General features: G+C 34.5%; 1 pseudogene; it reads right to left on the bottom strand.

Annotated features, from left to right (window-relative positions):
* Nucleotides 1-4944: 4944 nt before the first annotated feature.
* LOC131658758 (purine permease 21-like) lies at nt 4945-6056 on the bottom strand (annotated as a pseudogene).
* Nucleotides 6057-8140: the final 2084 nt, after the last annotated feature.

Below are 8140 nucleotides of genomic sequence, written 5' to 3'. Positions count from 1 at the left end.
GCCTTAATGTGATTGCACCCGAATGAAAAAGGACCTCGTACTGAAAAGAGTCTTAGCATAGTAGGATATTAGGGGTCAGTCTGCATACTTATGAGGCTTATGTTCGCATTCTTGCGTTTAGTGTTGCCACGATAACCTTAGTTCAGATAGCTAGTGCCTAGCAACACACCTTTACTCGAACTTAAAAGCCCTCTTTGCCCAAAACGTGTAAACACCAGAACTTCCCTTTTTTCTACTTTTGAGAGTTGATGCTTGAGGACAAGCAAGAGTCTAAGTGTGGGAGGATTTGATCACACTGAATCGCACTATGTTTCTGGCTCGAATATCACATGTTTTCCTTAGTTTTTATTGTCTTTATCTCGTATTATGCTTGTACTTCCTTTGTTTTCAGGATTCTTGACCTTTCGGAGCCTCTAGTGAAGAAACGAGCCAAAACGCCAAGAAAATAGGGTTTTTCACGAAGAATTGTGCTTATGGCGTTCTGCACCGCGCCGGCTACAGGGAACGCGATGACGTGGCCCACTTCATGATGGAGCCAACTGCCACGATCACACGATCATGTCCGTTACTCCTCACCGCGCCCGCGGTTGAGCTGCCGCGCCCGCGGCCTTCACAAATAGACTCCCGCCCAAAAGGAGTTGAGGGGAACTCCTGTCTTTACGCTGATCCAGAATCCACTATATATATAGTTAGTTTTTCATTTTCTTTTTTTATCCAAGCTTAGTACAAACTTAAGCCATATACCATCAGTATCTGTAAAGTAGTAACCTCTTCGCGCCGGGGAGTTACTACGGTGTAGATTGAGTTGTAATTGAGTTTTGGAGCACTTTGGTTGAAGTTTATCATACCAGCCTTCACTTTGTATCAAGATTCAATCTCCGATCGGAGTAAGGTTCAATTTACTTGCTTTATTTATTTTCCTGCTCTTACCATAGTCTACACGTTTTATAGACTCTAAACGCACTTACCATAGTCTACACGTTTAATAGAATCTAAACGCACTTACCATAGTCTACACGTTTAATAGACTCTAAACGCACTTACCATAGTCTACATGTGTTATAGACTCGCAATTACTATGTCTGGCTAAATCATAAGGGTTTGAATGTAATGATTGTGATCATGTCTGTGTTCTAATTGTAGTGTTAGTGAAAATACTCTAGGGATGTTTTACTTTTAACTTGAGTCAAATTATGCTTTAAAATGTTTATTGGGTAAGATCGAAATTCGTCCATATCAAAGATAGACTTGATTATTATTTAACCAAGCAAAAGAAGCGAAAGCGATTTGGTTGGTTAAATAGGAATCGTTAACTCATTTTAGAAAACAATTTTGAAACTATTTCCAGACGCATTTGTAGGTTTGAAATCTGACTCTTGGTCAAAAGCCAAGAGTCTCTTTAAGTTAATCTTTCCAAGTAAAATCACTTTTCTGTTGAGTCAAAACTATCAATTTCTTAAAAATAGATTTACTGCTTTAACACGGAAGGCACCCTTTATATGTGACAATAAAGGAAGTTAAATTAAAGAGTAAATTCGGTTCTTAGTAGCCAAAAGCTACAAGTTCCTATTAAATTGGTTCTTTGCTACAAATAGAGAATACTGCCCCATGAGTCATTTCACTGATACATGTCTAGAATATAGTCTGGTTTCATGATTTATATTCCAACCTATCGCTTTAAACTGTTATTCACTTTACTCACTTACCTTGTTGCACTGCACTCGCAACAATATTCATGTTCACCTTAGATAAGCACCTTAACAATAGTGTTGATAGATTGACGATTGGTCTCTGTGGTTCGATAATCTTATATATTACTTCGATAGGCTGTGCACTTGCAGTACTATATTTAGGCTATACGTTACAGACCCATCATTTATTCTATGATTTATAATAATATTCACGTTATATTAATTTAATGTTTAGTAGCAAGAATTATTATTGAATTAATCTAACTATTATTATTGTTAATTTTCACTAAATAACAAAATCTGAATTCAGTAGTCACTAACCTTTTTGTTGACAAAAATCTTCAATCGTTAACGTTACTACGCGGTTGAAAGGATATTCACAAACTCTGTTTCATTCCCTATAAAAGAGAGAAAATGTCAAATTCAGTTTCAATTATTCAAAATCAAGCTTCAACCACAATAAACAAATTGGTAGTAAAGTAGTATTCTCACCCCCTTGAATACATAACACGTTCAATGTGAGCATAAAAAACCCAAAAGAATCCTACTTGATATCAACCACAACAGAACTACAAGTCAAGAGCTGCACTGCTAACTACTATTGATAGCCTACAAATTCAGACTCCTAACCTAATACAAAACTCTAATAAAAGGTAAAATACAACAAAACCACACAAATTGTCTTAGTCCAAAACCACGAAATTCATTCTCAGTAACACAAAAGAATACAAGGATAAATGAACATGAACACTCAAACAAACAAACCACCGCGGATTGTCTCGAGTAACTTACCAGAAGCAGCAAACGATAATCCAAGGTTGTGAATCAAGTTCAGGGCTTCTAGGTTTCGAACAGTGAACGATGCTGACGAGTGATGAATGAACGATGCTGATGAGGGAAGAAGACGGTGGCGAGGTGGAGAGAGACGGTGGCGAGGTGCTGCAGTGAAACAGCGAGAGACGGTGGTGCGGAGAGCTTCTAGGTTTCAACAGTGAAAACGATGAATGACGGCGAGAGATGCTGATGAGTGATGAATGAACGTTCTCTTAATTTTTGTTTTTAATTTCTAAATGCAAAACAAAATCGTTTAGTATAATTTTGCTTTTAATTTAAAAAAAAAATGTTATGCCAGCGCTTTTGAAAAGCACCTTCGTAGCCTAGGCCTATACCAGCGTTTTTTAGGAAAAAAGCGCTTTCGTAGCCTTACCTTATACGAGCGCTTTTTAAAGCGCTTTCGAAGAGACACCTTTAGCAGTGTTTTTTGAAAAGCGCTTTCATATATTCCCCTATAGCAGCGCTTTTGAAAAGCGCTCTCGTAGAGTCCCCTTTAGCAGCGTTTTTTTCCCTTTATTTTTTTGTTTTGTCTTTAGCGAAACCTATAGCAGCGCTTTTTCTTAAAAGCGCTCTCGTAGTTGTGCTACTAAAAATCATATTTGGCGTACTAGAGACTGTGCTGCTAAACAATTGTCCAGATGTTATGAGACATGTTCTAACATGTTGATGAGCATACTGATAGGACTGTGTTACTGCTAAGGAAATAGTAGCTACTATGGTAGCTTGCTGGATACAATTGTTTAGGGGGAGCATGATAGTTTGTCATGCTTTTTGGTTGTGATGTGTTGTTGCTACTACTAGAGACTGGAGAAGTGTGTGCATGATGTTCTAACATCTTGCCTAATATTTGAGGATTTTGTTATCTTCTGCTACATGTGCCTCTGACGTGTGAACTTGGGTAGTTCATATCTAGGTTTTCCATTTGAGAGGGAGTATTGGTTCAGTATGACATGGAGATAAAATGGACCTATCTGATTGTACAAGCTCCAAAGACTTGTGTTGATGTGATGTTAGACAACATGTTTGAACATCTAACTTCTAGTGAGCTTTGAAGATGAAGACTATGTGTAACTACTGTATACTGGTTTTAATCCTTGAATATTTGATTGAAAAATATGAGTTTCTGGAAGATTGAGGCACTCATACTAGCGTAGCCAATCAAGAAGTTTTTAGGACAAATGTATTTTGATTTGATTTCAAAAAAAGGATCTTTGAGACTTTTTTTAGGAAACTCTGATTTGATTTGATTTGTTCCTATTTTCTTTGAAGATCTTGCAGCTGATTGAAAAAAGAGAAGATTGAATTTGATGAAAGAGTCCAAGTTCATACTGCAAGAGTCTATAAATAAGGACTTGCTAAACGTAGTAAAACAAGCATTCACAAGAAGAAACCGTCAGTGCAAATAATGCTTGGTTTTGAGAGGAGTTCAAGTTCTTTGTGTTTTCTTTGTATCACTCATGTATCTTTTGATGCATTGAGTCTGACTGACTGTTACTTGACTATTTGTCAAGTTATTGTTATCACTCTTGAAACTTTTAAGCATAAGAGTTGATTATTGTTCTTGATTGGAGCTTTAAAGCAAGATCAAGTATTAATTATTTGAAAGTGTAATCTTTCTATTTGGTTCTTCTAGTCACTGGGATTGTGACGGGTTTTGGTACATATGTTGGAATTATTACTATCTTTAATCATTGAGGTGATTGTGGGAAGTGAGAGGGGTTGTCATATCTAGGAGGTTCCTAGGTAGAAATTGCATAGAAGTAATGATTAGGTGATAAGTTGTAAACTGAGATTGTTTAGGCTTTGAACTAATACTATTATAGTGGATTTTCTTCCTGGCTTGGTAGCCCCCATTTTAGGTGAGTTGCACTGAACCAGATTAACAATTATCTGTGTTAATTATCATTCTCTATTTTATTACAGTTTTGATATATTTGTTCTGTCAGTCAGCAGATGTCATAACATCTGTCTTGACATTGTGTTGGTGTTAGGACATCAATCTTGACATCTGTATTGTAAGTGTTAGAATTTGAAGAAGTTAAACAATATTGAACCCAAAAGAATGGAGAAGAAAGTAATTTCTCATTACATTGAATTGTTGAAAGATAATTATTTAAATATGAAGGTGATGGACTCACAATATCAAAATGTGTATCACATGTAGGCCATAGAAACTTCTAAAACAAGCTAACTAATTTTCCAACTATATAACTAACTTTTGAACTAACTTTCTATTATTCCTCTTATTGGTTGCGAAAAATTAAACTTCCTATTACTAACAACATTATTCATGTTTGCTTGAGTTCTTAACCCAATATACTAACTAATTATATAAGATCCACAACAATATAAAACCAACCAATGATATGAACAAACTCAATTCATTTTTGCCATACAAAATTAATTCTTCTTGGACATATCATTGGGTTAACCTGCATCCACGATCACCATCTTCTTCATCCACTTCTAGAGGTGAAGTACCTTCAGTAAAGTGACAAGGATCTCTCTTTTCCACCTCGCCGTTGCTCTCATCCAAATACTGCTGATACATATAAGATATAAAGCCCCAAACAGCTAGCACCATAGATATGACCTTAATCCCATGCATTTTGTCTTGAAAGATAACCACAGCTAATATAGGTACAATAGGCAAACCCACAACACTTATAGCATTAGAAAATAGAGAAGAAAACTCAAATATAAGTCCAACACAGCCAATATTAAAGACTTGCCAACCTATGGCAGTGAAACTCAAACTCAACACATAAGAAGCTTTCCCCAACTCATACTCTTCCATTTCTTTCTTTATACCATTCCACTCTCCACTTGCAAAAAGTCCTACTAGAGGAACACAAGTAGCTACCAATGACTGATAAATTATCATATCCATAACAGCTTTAAAACTCTCACTCTTCACAACTTTCCTGAAAGCTAGTTGTGTAAGGGAAAGGACCAATCCATACACTGCAGATGCACCTAAGCTGCATATGAATCCAATCACATACATTTTCTTTGAAACATTTGTGGAATTTGATGACTCACTTTGGAACACAAGGAGGGAGGAAGAAATTGTTAGAAGGACTAAGGAGTTTATTATGTAAGGTGAGAGCTTGACTGAATTCATGAAATAAGAAAATAAAGCATTGAAACCTATTTGGGATGAGCTAATAAGTGTAAAAGTAGAGACAGGTAGGTATAATAGCCCAAATGAAAATAAGTAACAGATTAATCCAATCATTAGACCAATTGAGACATACACAAAAGCTTGCATGAGAACAAATGGTTGATTTGGAATTGGATCAATGATGTTATTATTTTTATTTACGGCGAGTTTTTTGGTTGATATGATGAAAAATAATAAGGTAATAGAATTGGGAAACCAGCAAGTTGAACAAGTGTTGACATCCATTTACTCTTTCCTCCTTTTTCAAAATACAATCTTCCAAGAAGTGTTGCAGCTGACTGCCCTACCAACACAAGTACAGTATAAATGGCTATCTTCAAATAATATCTGCTTTTTTTTCTCATCATTGCTGACAAGGACGGACCCAGAAATTTTAAGTTGTGGGGGCATTTAATGATGGCCCAAAAAATTTATATAGTGGGAGCGATTTACATATATGAATTTTAATTTTTTTAGCATGAGACTAATAGTCATGAACAATAGTGTAATACTTTACATGTGCATATTAAAAAAAATTACACTATTTGTAAAGATATTTTAAGAATACTCAAGAATATTTGAATGAGATGACGGAGGTCTGTTCCAATTTAATAAGAGGGTCTGAATTCGAATCCATTGCTGAGCAAGCATCAATATTAAATCTTTTAGTCTCTACTGCTACACGCAAATGACATCTGATTTATACTTAAAAATATATCTTAAAAATTAATCTATAAAAAATTACACAGAGAATAATCACTTAATATTAATAAAATATAAAAATGTACGAACAATACATTTTATAACATAACAGTTTAAATTATGTATAAAATATTTAACACAATAGTTAAGTTCATTAAAATTATTAAAGTTTAAATTATATATAAACTTTATACATAATTTAAACACAATAGTCAAGTTCATTGCATTGGTAACACAATTACTGTCGTTTCAAAGAAAGTATATACTATATAGATATGTTGAATTTTATTATTACTGTTGTGATTGATAGTCCATTCCTATCCAAATATTGGTATGAAAGTGCATGAAGTTTAACCCATTACACACACTATAGCAAGTTATACCTAGGAATTAAAATTTTAGTGGGGGCATCAACCCACACACTAGCAAAGGTAGGTCCGTCCCTTGCTGATTCTTTCATTGTTTGATCTTCAAAGCTATTCTCCTCCAGTGATGATGTTTCTTTGTCTTCTCTGGAATCTACAATAATCAAACTTCAACTTAGATGAAACTATGATATTGGACAAATATGCTATACTATGTCACGTGAACATGGTAACAAAAGATTAATTGTGTGACGTATCTATTTGGTGAAGTTGCAGTTCTTGTGCTTCTTCTTCCATATGTAGAAGTGAAATGGATAAATTACTAGTTTGGAAAGAGAGTTAAGACAAAGGGAATGTAGGTTTGTGTTACTGTATTTAAGAAGAAAAATGAAACTGAAGCACGAGCATCAGAATGGTCCACAAGCATTTTTTTTCTTCTGTAGAGAGTGAAATTCTTAACTACTAACTATAATGCGGGTCCAATTTTCTGAATTTCTATTTTAATATTACAAAATGGGAAAGCTTTACTATAGAAGTTAAAGAGGGAAATGACATGCGTCAAATAATTGAGTCTGTCTACCTCTTTAAGGCATTCATGATTGATAAATTATACTGATAAGAATTCAGACATGTGCAGCGGAAGGCGGCAGCGGTCATTGGGTAGTGGGTTTAGTCCGAGCGATTCGTGGATATTGGATATGATCATTTTGTTTACAGATGTATTTGTTAATGGGTCATATTTTTGTCCCTTAAGAATATGTTGGATTTCATTGTTATTAATACGGATCTTTACCACTTTCGTTACTATAACCTTCATAATATAGTTTGAAATACAATGGCAAGAAGATGACAATCTTAGTAGAGAAATTTAGAGAGGTAAAGGTGGAAATTACTTGAGGTTTTTGGAGTTTGAGAAATTTTTAAAAGTATTTAAGAGGATATGACAACACTTCTAAACATTGTTTGATTCATATATTGAAAGCAGGAGAGATTAGGAAACACTTTGTTAAATAATAAAGTTTCTTCTTATGTATTTTGGTGACTATTTTTTCTTTTAACTTTTGAATTCTCTTGTAATAATTTTTAGAAAGTATTGAATCGAAGAGTTGCTATTTCTCCTTTGATAAACAAGTTCTTTGTGTTCTTGTCTTATCCTCCTCTTACTTGTTGTGGATTTGCAAACACTAATAGTAGGTTATTTTGTTGCTTGATGTCGGTTATTTTGGTTGTCAATGTTCTTTGTCTCATACATTTTTAATGAAAATTAATATTATTATTAGATTTTAATGATAACTTTGTATTATTGAACCTTTCAATTTCACAACAAATGGCAGCCACCATAGATTAATGTTGTGCAACATGGACTCAAAATGCCATATATAGAA

This window comes from Vicia villosa, linkage group LG3 (genome assembly GCF_029867415.1).
Source record: "Vicia villosa cultivar HV-30 ecotype Madison, WI linkage group LG3, Vvil1.0, whole genome shotgun sequence".
Lineage (NCBI taxonomy): Eukaryota > Viridiplantae > Streptophyta > Magnoliopsida > Fabales > Fabaceae > Vicia > Vicia villosa.
This window is presented reverse-complemented; position numbering and strand designations above follow the sequence as displayed.